Source organism: Geotrypetes seraphini, chromosome 1 (assembly GCF_902459505.1).
Source record: "Geotrypetes seraphini chromosome 1, aGeoSer1.1, whole genome shotgun sequence".
In the NCBI taxonomy this organism is placed as follows: domain Eukaryota; kingdom Metazoa; phylum Chordata; class Amphibia; order Gymnophiona; family Dermophiidae; genus Geotrypetes; species Geotrypetes seraphini.
Window position 1 is genome coordinate 121,637,449 of NC_047084.1, and position 13,511 is coordinate 121,650,959.

At 48.0% G+C, this 13,511-nt stretch overlaps 1 protein-coding gene across 2 annotated transcripts in view; it reads right to left on the bottom strand.

Annotated features, from left to right (window-relative positions):
- The window catches only part of TLN1 (talin 1), a 690,102-nt gene that overhangs the window by 265,805 nt on the left and 410,786 nt on the right, over nucleotides 1–13,511 (bottom strand). The gene's annotated exons all lie outside the window — the stretch shown is intronic.

Here is a 13,511-nt window from a genome sequence, read left to right on the forward strand (position 1 = left end):
CACGAAGGTAAAGGGCAGGGAGATTTGTGGGCACAGTTGTGTGCTGCAAGCAGGAAACACTCCTTCTGCCTGTCAGACCGGGCCTGTTGTCCAAAGGGGGGGGGGGGAACGTGGGTGCATGTCGGATGCGGCTAAGAGGTTTTCTCGCTGCAGGGAGGGGAGGGTGAAAGCACCACGAAGGTAAGGGGCAGGGAGGAAGAAAGGGAGGAAAGGTGGGGTGGAGAGGAACAGACGTTGAAAGGACATGGGGAAGACAGAGTGGGGAGAAGGATGTTGAAAGGACATGGGGAAGACAGTAGGGAGAACGATGTTAAAGGGAAATGGGGAAGAAGTGGGGAGAAGACTGACATGGATATAACCTGGACATACAGATGATTCAACTGGACATACTGGCCTCACTTGTGTATGCTGGACACTACAGATCTATATTTTCCCATAGCCAGGCCCAGCCTGTACCTTGCTGTCTGTAAACATCTGCAGCCTTTGCAATGCTAACTGTTATCAGTGCTGTATGACTTCATATGCCAGGCACCCTGTAAAGCCATAAAACTTTTATAATGAGCAAGGATCCCTGCAGGACGATGTGGGTGTAGCGAGATGAGAGAACTTGGTACCAAAACATTTGCTCCCTGTCTCTGAACCAAGTTATGGGAACCAAGCAGCTGGATTGTTGAAAGGTCACCTTTGCCAACTTTCAGCATACAAGGACACCATCCCGAAAATGCACAGACTAATTAACATCTACATATCTCAGTGCTGAAGAAAGAAAGTTCACCAAGAGTTCTCTGTTTCTGCAAGGCCCCCCCCCTTACTGGGAAGGGGGGGTGGAGGTGAGAGAGGCGTGGACTGAGAGGAGGAGGAGTTAGATATACATTATTTTATGTACCAATAGGGAATTACATAACCAGAATTCGGGGATGGACTTTTTTGGAACAAAGGAAGAATTGCTCTGTATAAAAATCACGTGTATTTTAGGTAGAGCCAGAGAGATTCACTTACTTATGCTACGGGGAACTGCTAGCCCCCTGCTAAGCATATGGGTGCAAATTCTTCTCTCCATTGCATATTCTGAACTGACAATACATTTTTCTGATATGTCTCTGCTGCTGTAATACTGTAAGTTTTTATACTAACAATAAACAAATATTGTTTGTTTTGGAAGATGCAATGCCGTCTTGTAGTTATTCCAATGAGGTAAACAAAGCAGCCTTTACTTCAAGACGCTGAAGGGAAGTGGGGAAGAGAGAGTGGGGAGAAAACGCTGAAGGGAAATGGGGAAGAAAGATTGGGAGAAGACGCTGAAGGGAAATGGGGAAGAGAGATTGGGAGAAGATGCTGAAGGGAAATGGGGAAGAGAGAATGGGGCAGAAAAGAAGACAGAGATGTCAGACTAAAGGGGGAGCGGAGGGAAGAAGATGGATGGCAGACCAATTTGGAGGGGGGGGAGAAAGGGAGAGGCACAGTAATAGAGCAAATGGAAGACGCAGAGAGAAGAGAAACAATGGATGAAAGGACTTGAATGAACATAAGAACATATGAACATAAGCAATGACTCTGCTGGGTCAGACCTGAGGTCCATTGGGCTCAGCAGTCCGCTCACGCGGCGGCCCAACAGGTCCAGGACCTGTGCAGTAATCCTCTAACTATACCCCTCTATCCCCTTTTCCAGCAGGAAATTGTCCAATCCTTTCTTGAACCCCAGTACCGTACTCTGCCCTATTACGCCATCTGGAAGCGCATTCCAGGTGTCCACCATACATTGGGTAAAGAAAAACTTCCTAGCATTCATTTTGAATCTGTCCCCTTTCAACTTTTCTGAATGCCCTCTTGTTCTTTTATTATTCGAAGATTTGAAGAATCTGTCCCTCTCTACTCTCTCTATGCCCTTCATGATCTTGTAAGTCTCTATCATATCCCCTCTAAGTCTCCTCTTCTCCAGGGAAAAGAGACCCAGTTTCTCCAATCTCTCAGCGTATGGAAGGTTTTCCATCCCCTTTATCAGATGCGTCGCTCTCCTCTAAACCCTCTCGAGTAACGCCATGTCCTTCTTAAGGTACGGCGACCATGATTGGACGCAGTACTCCAGATGCGGGGCACCATCACCCAATACAATGACAGGATAACGTCTTTCGTTCTGGTCGTAATACCCTTCTTTATTATGCCTAGCATTCTGTTTGCCTTCTTAGCAGCCACTGCGCACTATGCCTTCGGCTTCATTGTCATGTCCATCATTACCCCCAAGTCCCTTTCTTGGGTACTCTCATTTAATAACATCCCTCCCATCGTATAGTTGTACCTCAGGTTTCTGTTTCCCACATGTAATACTTTACATTTCTCAATGTTGAACTTCATCTGCCATCTCGTCGCCCATTCCCCTAGTTTGTTCAAGTTCCTTTGCAATTCTTCGCAATTCTCTTTAGTCCAAGCTCCACTAAATAGTTTGGTGTCATCCGCAAATTTTATTATCTCACACTTTGTCCCTGTTTCTAGATCATTTATGAATATATTAAATAGCAGCGGCCCGAGCACAGAGCCCTGCGGGACCCCACTTGTGACCCTCCTCCAGTACAAGTAGTGGCCCTTCACTCCTACCCTCTGTTTCCTACCCGCCAACCAGTTTCTGATCCATCTATGTACGTCTCCTTCTACTCCATGGTTCTTCAGTTTCAGGAGTAGGCGTCCATGGGGCACCTTGTCAAAGGCTTTTTGGAAATCTAGATATATGATGTCTATGGGGTCTCCTTTGTCCATCCATTTGTTAATTCCTTCGAAGAAGTGCAATAAGTTCGTTAGGCACGATCTCCCCCTGCAGAAACCATGTTGGCTGGTTATCAGAAGTTCGCTTCTTTCAAAATGTTCATCGATGTTTTCTTTTAGCAGTGCTTCCACCATTTTCCCCGGAATCGAAGTCAGACTCACCGGTCTGTAGTTTCCTGGGTCACCTCTTGATCCCTTTTTAAAGATGGGCGTAACGTTGACTATCTTCCAGTCCTCCGGGATCATGCCTGTTTTCAGGGATAGATTGCAAATTTGCTGCAGTAGTTCCGCTATCTCCTCCTTTAATTCCTTCAGAACCCTTGGATGGATTCCGTCTGGATCAGGGGATTTGTCAGTTTTTAGTTTTTCTATCTGCCTGCGTACATCTTCAAAGTTCACTTCCATGGATGTTAATTTTTCTACTCGATTTCCATTGAAGAATTGCTCCGGTTCCGGTATGTTGGATGTGTCTTCATTTATAAATACAGACAAAAAGAACATGTTAAGTCTTTCTGCCACTTCTTTCTCCACTCCCTTCCTGTCTCCGTCGTCTAGCGGTCCCACCTCCTCCCTAGCAGGTTGCTTCCCTTTAACATATCTAAAGAACGGTTTGAAATTTTGTGCTTCCCTGGCTAGCCTCTCTTCATACTCTCTTTTGGCTTTTCAAACCACTCAGTGACATTCTTTTGATACTTCCTGTGCTCTTTCCAGTTCCCCTCAGTTTTGTTCTTTTTCCATTTCCTGAATGAATTTTTCTTATTGCCTATCGCTTCCTTCACTATTTTAGTTATCCACGCCGGGTCTTTTATTCGACTCTTTTTGCACCCCTTTCTGAATCTGGGGATATACAGATTTTGCACCTCGCTCACCGTGTTCTTGAGAAAAGACCAGGCATGTTCTACCGTTTGCCATTTTTTGGAAGTGTTCCTTACCATTTCTCTCATTGCTTCGTAGTTTCCTTTCCTGAAGTTGAAAGTTGTCGCTATGGTTCTCTTTCCTTTCGGTATTCCTACCTCAACCTTGAACTTGATCATTTTATGATCGCTGTTTCCCAACGGTCCCACTACCACTACTTCCTTTGCAGGTCCCCTTAACCCATTTAGGATGAGATCCAAAGTGGCATTTCCTTTCTTTGGTTCTCTAACAAGCTGCTCCATGAAACAATCTTGTATAGCCTCCAGGAATTCTGTCTAGATTGTTTCTAGATTGAGGAAAGCAGAAACCAGACAACAAAGGTAGAAAAAAAATTCTATTTCTTTTTTGCTTCAGGATAAAGTAGTATATTAGTTGTGTTGATAAAAATTTATAAACAAAGCCCTGCCAGCTGAATATCTCTTTCTCCAGTTCAGCAGCCAGAACTTTGATTTATAAGGAAGGAATAGGCTAAATATTGCAGTACTGAGGCTTGTATGGATGCTGCGGGGACAGTGACGAATGGGATGGCAGTGACGGTGACGTGGCAGTGAAGGGAATGGCAGTGACGGGGCGGTGAAGGGGACGGTGGCTGGGGACGGGGCAGTGAAGGGGACAGATTTTTCCCCCGTGTCATTCTCTAATACAGAGTATCTAGATTTTCAGAAAGCTTCGACAGTTTCTCGTGAGCATGTTTTTCTTCTGTGAATACATAAGAACATAAGAACATAAGAACTGCCTTCTCCGGATCAGACCTTCGGTCCATCAAGTCCGGCGATCCGCACACGCGGAGGCCCTGCCAGGTGTACACCTGGCGTAATTTATAGTCCATCAAATCCTTATATGCCTCTCTTAAGGAGATATGCATCTAGTTTGCTCTTGAAGCCTAGGATGGTCGATTCTGTCATAATCTCCTCTGGGAGAGCATTCCAGGTGTCAACCACTCTCTGAGTAAAGCAGAACTTCCTGACATTAGTCCTGAACCTGTCCCCCCTCAGCTTCATTACATGTCCTCTAGTCCGTGTCAAATTGTACAATGTAAATAATCTTCTCTGCTCTATTTTGTCGATTCCTTTCAGTATTTTGAAGGTCTCGATCATATCCCCACGCAGTCTCCTTTTCTCAAGGGAGAACAATCCTAGTGTTATAAGTCTGTCCTCGTATTCCAGTTTCTCCATACCCTTCACCAGTTTTGTTGCTCGTCTCTGCACTCTCTCCAGCAGCTTTATATCCTTCTTTAGGTAGGGGGACCAATGTTGGACACAGTATTCCAAGTGTGGTCTGACCATTGCCCTATAAAGCGGCATTATAACTTTCTCTGATCTACTCGAGATTCCTTTCTTTATCATGCCCAACATTCTATTTGCCTTCTTTGCCGCTGCCGCGCATTGTGCCGACGGCTTCAGGGTCCTATCTATCAGTACACCCAGGTCCTTTTCTTGTTCACTCTTCCCCAGAGTTGCACCTGACATTGTATACTCGTATTCTTTATTTTTATTGCCTAAATGCATTACCTTGCATTTCTCCACATTGAACTTCATCTGCCATTTCTCCGCCCATGTTTCTAACCGACACAAGTCGCTCTGGAGTTTCTCTCGATCCTCCTGCGATCTGATTGCCCGGCATAGTTTTGTATCGTCTGCAAACTTGATGATCTCACTGGATGTTCCTTCCTCCAGGTCATTGATATAAATATTAAAAAGGATCGGCCCAAGTACCGAGCCCTGGGGTACACCACTAGTCACTTTCTCCCAGTCGGAGAACTTCCCATTTATGCCCACTCTCTGCTTTCGGTTTTCCAGCCATTTGCCTATCCATCTTTGTATATCCCCCTCTATGCCATGACTTTGTAGTTTCCTGAGAAGTCTTTCGTGTGGAACTTTGTCGAACGCTTTCTGGAAGTCCAAGTATATTATGTCCACCGGCTTCCCACTATCAATTTGCTCGTTCACGGTCTCGAAAAATTGGAGTAAATTAGTCAAACATGATTTCCCTTTCCTGAATCCATGTTGACTGGGTTTCATCAAGTCGTATGCGTCCAAGTGCCGGACTATGCTATCCTTGATCAGTGCTTCAACCATCTTGCCAGGGACAGACGTAAGACTAACAGGTCTATAGTTGCCCGGTTCCCCTCTCGATCCTTTTTTGAAAATTGGGGTGACGTTCGCTATCCTCCAGTCGTCCGGTATCTGTCCAGTTCTGATTGTCAGGTTTGCAAGTTTTTGCAATAACTCTCCGATTTCAAACTTCAATTCCTTTAAGACTCTCGGATGAATCCCATCCGGTCCAGGGGATTTGTCACTTTTAAGTTTGTCGATCTGATAGTATATCTGGTCTAAGTCCACTTCAACTGTGGTGAGGCTGTCTTCTATTTCTCCTGCAAACACTTTCTCCGCTTCAGGTATTGTTGAGGTGTCCTCCTTCGTAAAGACGGACGCAAAGAAGGAATTTAGTTTGTCTGCGATTTGTTTATCTTCCTTGATGTACCCTTTTCTTCCCTGGTCGTCCAGGGGTCCCACTGCCTCTTTTGCAGGTTTTTTCCCTTTCACGTATCTAAAGAAGGGCTTGAAGTTTTTGGCCTCCTGGGCTATTTTTTCCTCATATTCCTGTTTTGCATCCCTCACCGCCTTTATTTAGCACATTTGCTTTGTCCTCATCACTCTCTACATAGTGGTTCGTACCTTCTTTCAGTCTCGTAATTCCATTTTTTGTTTTCTTCCTTTCACTACTATACCTGAAAAAGTTTTTGTCTCCCTTTCTTATATTTATAGCCATTTGCTCTTCCGCTTTTGCCAGACTTCTTTCAGTTTCATCTGAAATTCCTTTCTGTACTCCTCTTCTTGAGTTTTTAAATATTTCACAAACGCAAATTCTTTTACCTTTATTTTTTCCACCACTAGTTTGGAGAACCATATTGGTTTCCTTTTCCTCTTATTTTTATTTATTTTTTTCACATAAAGGTCAGTAGCTCTTTTTATTACAACTTGGACCACAGTTTTTCTACTTCCCTAATGTTTTCCCATCCAGTCAGCTCATTCTTCAAGGACTCCCCCATGCTACTAAAGTCTGCATGTTTGAAATCCAGGACTTTGAGTTTTGTGTGGCCATCCTCCACTTTGGCTGCTATATCGAACCAAACTGTATAATGATCGCTACTTCCCAGTTGGGCCCCCACTTGGATATTAGAGACACTTCCTCCATTTGTGAGCACCAGATCCAGTATCAGCTTTTCCCTCGTGGGTTCCAATACCATTTGTCTGAGCAGAGCCCCTTGAAAGGCATCCATGATCTCTCTACTTCTTTCCTATTCTGCAGACTGAACTTTCTAGTCTGCATCCGGCAGGTTGAAATCACCCAGCAACAGCACCTCCCCTTTCTTTCCCAACTTTTGTATATCCATAAAGCACAGTTACTCACCGTAACAGGTGTTATCCAGAGACAGCATGCAGATATTCTCTACATGTGGGTGACGTCACCAACAGAGCCCTCTAGCGGATGTTTTCACAAACAGACTTGCTTGAAGACCTTCAAGCTTGCGATTGGCCCGCGCATGTGCGTGTGCCCCTCCCGCATGTGTCTCCTCAGCGTGTCCTCAGTTCAGATAGCTAGCAAAGAAGCCAACCACAGGGAGGTGGGTGGGTTGCAAGAATATCTGCCTGCTGTCCCTGGATAACACCTGTTACGGTAAGTAATTGTGCTTTATCCCAGGACAAGCAGGCAGCATATTCACTACATGTGGGAGACCTCCAAGCTAACCAGAATGGGATGGAAGGAGAGTTGGCAATTTAGGAGAACAGATTTTGCAAAACGGACTGGCCAAAATGGCCATCACGCCTGGAGAAAGTATCCAGACAGTAGTGTGAGGTAAATGTATGAACCGAGGACCAAGTGGCAGCCTTACAGATTTCGTCAAGTGGAGTCAAGGGGAGGAAAGCAACTGATGCCACCATCGCTCTGACCTTGTGGCCTGTGACTCGACCTGGCAGGGAGAGACCAGCCTGAGTGTAACAAAAGGAGATACAAGCGGCCAACCAGTTAGAAATGGTCTGCTTAGAAACAGAGCGACCCAAATGATTAGGGTCGAAAGAGAGAAACAGCTGGGGAGCGGAATGATGCGGAGCGGTGCGCTTCAAGTAGAAGGCCAGCGCATGCTTACAATCAAGAGAATGCAGAGCCACTTCTCCAGGGTGAGAATGGGGCTTCGGAAAAAACACAGGAAGAACAATGGATGGTTTGATGTGAAACTCAGAAACAATCTTAGGCAAAAACTTAGGGTGGGTACGGAGAACCACCTTATCATGATGGAAGACAGTGAAAGGAGGGTCCGCTACCAAGGCTTGAAGCTCACTGACCCGACGGGCAGAAGTGAGAGCAATAAGAAACACAACCTTCCAAGTAAGATACTTCAAGTGAGCCTGCGCTAGAGGCTCGAACGGGGATTTCAGCAAATGAGCAAGGACCACATTAAGATCCCAAACCACAGGGGAAGGTTTAAGGGGCGGATGAACGTGGAAAAGGCCTTTCATGAAGCGGGAAACCACAGGATGAACAGAGATAGGCTTCCCGACAATCGGCTGATGAAAAGCAGCAATGGCACTAAGACTTGAACTGATGAAGACTTGAGTCCAGCGCCAGATAAGTGTAACACATAGTCCAGAACAGCAGATAATGAGGCAGACAGTGGCTCCTGCTGTCGAGTAGCACACCAGGAAGAAAAGTGGGTCCACTTCTGATGGTAACACTGGCGAGTGGACTCCTTCCGAGAAGCTTCCAGGACATCCTGCACAGACTGGGAGAACTGGAACGAGGGCATCAAGCCGTGAGGAACCAAGCCGTTAAGTGCAGAGACTACAGGTTGGGATGAAGAAGAGAACCTCGACTCTGTGTAAGCAGAGAAGGAAAAACAGGCAGAAGAAGAGGCTACCTGGAACTGAGTTGCAACAGGAGGGAGAACCACGGTTGTCGGGGCCACAGAGGAGCTATCAGAATCATGGTGGCACTCATGGACTTGAGCCTGACGAGAGTCTTCCGAATCAGAGGGAATGGAGGGAATGCATACAGAAACAGGTTCGTCCAATCCAACAGAAAAGCATCTGCCTCGAGTCTGAGTGGGGTGTATACCCTGGAGCAGAAGCAGGGCAACTTGTGATTGTGGGGGGGACGCTAACAGGTCGACGTCCGGAGTCCCCCAGCAAGCAAATATGTGACGCAGAGTCAAGGAATGGATGGACCACTTGTGAGGCTGTATAAGACAACTCAACTTGTCCGCCAGACAACTGTGCTGGCCCTGAATGTAGACCGCTCGAAGGAATATATTGCGGCGGATGGCCCAATCCCAGAGCCGCAGCGCCTCCTGGCACAGTGATTGGGACCCCGTTCCCCCCTGTTTGTTGATATAATACATGGTGACCTGGTTGTCCGTGCGGACCAGCACCACTCGGTCACGAAGCAAGTGACAAAAGGCTCTCAGGGCGAGGAAGATCACTCGAAGCTCCAGCAGATTGATGTGACAAAGGTGGTCAGCACTGGACCAAAGACCCTGAGTACGTAGACCATCCAGATGTGCCCCCCAAGCGTAGGCCGACGAGTCCATCGTGAGGATCTTTTACGGAGGAGGAACTTGAAACAGAAAACCTCTGGAAAGATTGGAAGAGAGCATCCATCAACGGAGAGACTGCTTCAACAAAGGAGTCACAATAATGAGTCGAGAGACAGGATCTCGATCCTGGTTCCACTGAGACGCCAGAGTCCATTGAGGAATACGGAGGTGAAGTCTGGCAAAAGGAGTCACGTGAACTGTGGAGGCCATGTGACCGAGGACCATCATGAGCCGAGCCGGAGCCGAGGACAGATGGGCCACCATCTGGCATAATCGAACAAGGGCCTCCCATTGAGGCTGAGGCAGAAAGGAGCGGAGACTGGGACGGACAGAGCTGAGATTCAGGGAAGTTCACCTTGAAGCCGAGGCTCTGAAGGAGCGAGATGGTTTGATTTGTCGCTGGCAGAATTCCATGGCGAGAGGACGCTTTGATCAACCAGTCGTCGAGGTAGGGAAACACCTGCAGGCCGTGGAGAAGCAGGGCCGCAGCTACCACAACTAGCATTTCGTGAAGACCTTCGGAGAGGCCGCCAGGCTGAAGGGAAAGCAATGTTACTTACCGTAACAGTTGTTATCCAGGGACAGCAGGCAGCTATTCTCACTAGTGGGTGATGTCATCCGACAGAGCCCCGATACGGACGTCTCACAAGCATACTTGCTTGCAGAAACTCAGAAGTTTCGAGATGCCCGTACTGCGCATGCGCCAGTGCCTTCCCGCCCGATGGTCCGGGCGTGTCTCCTCAGTTCAGGTAGCTAGCAGAGAAGCCAACCCAGGGGAGGTGGGTGGGACGTGAGAATAGCTGCCTGCTGTCCCTGGATAACAACTGTTACGGTAAGTAACATTGCTTTATCCCAGGACAAGCAGGCAGGTATTCTCACTAGTGGGTGACCTCCAAGCTAACCTCAATGGGATGGTGGGAGAGTTGGCAACTTAAGAGAATAAATTTTGTAACACTGTTTGGCCAAAACTGTCCCATCCCGTCTGGAGAAAGTATCCAGACAATAATGAGAGGTGAAAGTATGAACCGAGGACCAAGTGGCAGCCTTACAAATCTCCTCAATCGGTGTCGATCTGAGGAAGGCTACAGAGGCCGCCATTGCTCTGACCTTATGGGCTGTGACCTTACAGGGAAAGGGTAATCCAGCCTGGGCATAGCAGAAAGAGATGCAAGCCGCCATCCAGTTGGAGATGGTACGCTTCGAAACAGGGTGTCCCAACTTGTTCGGATCAAAGGAGACGAAAAGTTGAGCAGCAGTTCTGTGTGGTTTGGTGCGATCCAGATAGAAAGCCAAAGCACGCTTACAGTCCAGAGTGTGAAGAGCTGATTCTCCAGGATGAGAATGAGGCCTTTGGAAAAAAACACAGGAAGAACTATGGATTGGTTGAGATGAAAATTCAGTGACCACCTTAGGCAGGAATTTCGGATGGGTGCGAAGGATCACCTTGTCATGATGGAATACTGTGAAAGGTGGATCCGCCACTAAGGCCTGAAGCTCACTGACCCTGCGAGCAGAAGTGAGGGCAACCAGAAAAACCACTTTCCAAGTGAGAAACTTCAGCGGAGCCTTGTTGAGAGGCTCAAAAGGAGGTTTCATAAGTTGAGAAAAGGACAACGTTGAGATCCCAAACCACAGGAGGAGGTTTGAGAGGAGGATTGACATGGAAAAAAGCCCTTTCATAAATCTGGAAACCACAGGATGAGCAGAGAGAGGTTTCCCTTGGAGAGGCTGATGGAAAGCCGCAATAGCACTCAGGTGGACTCGTATGGATGTAGACTTGAGGCCAGACTGAGAGAGATGTAGAAGATAGTCCAATACAGAAGACAGGGAGGCTCTCTGAGGCTCCTTACGATTAGAAACACACCAGGAAGAGAATCTAGTCCACTTTTGGGAGTAGCATTGTCTAGTAGCAGGCTTCCTGGAAGCCTCCAGCACCTCCCTCACCGCCTGGGAAAACTGGTGAGGAGTTACGTTGAGAGGAACCAAGCTGTCAGGTGGAGAGGCTGCAGGTTGGGATGGAGTAGAGATCCCTGTTGCTGAGTAAGCAGTGAAGGAAACACTGGAAGAAGGAACGGCTCCCTGCTGCTGAGTTGAAGTAGAAGGGAGTACCAAGGCTGTCTGGGCCACCGAGGAGCTACCAGAATCATGGTGGCATGGTCTGATTTCAATTTGACTAGAGTCTTTTGAATGAGTGGAAATGGAGGAAACACATACAGAAAGCGATTCCCCCAGTCCAGCAGAAAAGCATCTGTCTCGAGGCGATGAGGAGTGTAGATCCTGGAACAGAATTGAGGCAGTTTGAAGTTGTGGGGAGCCGCAAAGAGGTCTATCTGAGGCATCCCCCACTGAGAAAAGATCTGATGAAGGGGCCTGGAATGGAGGGTCTATTTGTGAGGTTGGAGAAGACGACTCAAGTTGTCCGCCAGGGCATTGTCCTTCCCCTGAATGTAGACAGCTTTGAGGAAGGTGTTGTGGCGAATCGCCCAATCCCAGACTCAGAGCTTCCTGGCAGAGGGAGGCCGAGCCCGTGCCCCCCTGCTTGTTGACATAATACATGGCGACCTGATTGTCCGTGTGAATGAGGACCACCATGTTGTGAAGCAGATGTTGAAACGCTTGAAGAGCATTGAAGATCGCTCTGAGCTCCAGAAAGTTAATATGATACAGCCGGTCCGCACTGGTCCAGAATCCCTGAGTGCGAAGACCGTCCAAATGAGCTCCCCACGCATAGGTCGAAGAATCTGTCGTGAGAACCTTCTTATGGGGAGGAGTGTGAAACAGCAAACCTCTGGATAGATTCGAAGAGGTCATCCACCAAAGTAGCGATTGCTGAAGAGCAGGAGTGACTATGATGTGACGAGTCAAAGGGTCTGACACCTGAGTCCCATTGAGAAGCCAGGGTTCCACTGAGGAATTCTGAGGTGAAGTCTGGCAAAAGGCGTCACATGAACTGTAGATGCCATGTGGCCCAGGAGAACCATCATGTGTCTCGCTGAGATGGACGGGCGAGAAGACACCGACTGGCAGAGACGAAGAAGTCTCCAAGCGCTGAGGCGGAAGGAATGCTCTGAGCTGAATGGTATCCAGAACCGCCCCGATGAAGGGAAGAGACTGGGTAGGCTGTAGATGAGATTTGGGGAAGTTGATCTCGAAGCCCAAACTCTGCAGGAACCAAATCGTGGTTAGGGTCGCCGAGATGACCCCTGGAGCCGAGGTGGCCTTGATGAGCCAGTCATCGAGGTAGGGAAATACCTGAAGCCCCTGGTTCCGGAGTGCAGCGGCCACAACCACCAGACATTTCGTGAAGACTCTAAGAGACGAGGACAGGCCGAATGGAAGCACTCGATACTGCAGATGCAGATGTCCCACCCGAAATCTGAGGAACTTGCGAGAGGCCGGATGAATGGGAATGTGAGCGTAGGCCTCCTTGAGATCCAGAGAGCATAACCAGTCGTTCTGCTCGAGGAGGGGGTAGAGAGAAGCAAGGGTCAACATGCAAAATCTCTCCTTGACCAGGAACTTGTTGAGGATCCTGAGGTCTAGAATAGGTCGCAGGTCGCCCGTCTTCTTTGGAACTAGGAAGTACCGGGAGTAAAAACCCCTGTTGTGTTGGTCCACAGGGACAGGCTCGACGGCCCGGAGCCGGAGCAAAGCCTGAGCCCTGTGTCAAGTTTGAAGGATATTCTCTTGGAGGGGTGGTCCGGAGGGACCTGATGGAACTGAAGAGAGTACCCTTCCTTGATGATGGTAAGGACCCAGAGGTCGGTGGTGCTAGCCGCCCATAGATGATAAAAGTGATGGAGGCGACCCCCAATGGAAAAAACAGGGAAAGGCAGAACGAGATTGGTTATGCTCCCTAAGAGAAAGTCAAAAAGGCTGAGGAGAAACCGAAGAAAGAAAATACACGATAAAGAGTAAAATAACTCAAAACCGCGGCGATTAGAAGGCAAGAAACACGGGTTCAATTAGCGCAGAATTGAAGTAAACTTCTCAGCTCCGCAGAAAGAAAAGAACTGAGGAGACACGCCCGGACCATCGGGCGGGAAGGCACTGGCGCATGCGCGGTACGGGCATCTCGAAACTTCTGAGTTTCTGCAAGCAAGTATGCTTGTGAAACGTCCGTATCAGGGCTCTGTCGGATGACATCACCCACTAGTGAGAATACCTGCCTGCTTGTCCTGGGATAAGAACATGATACTGGAGATGGGAGATCCCCCACCCGGAATCTCAGATACCGGTGAGA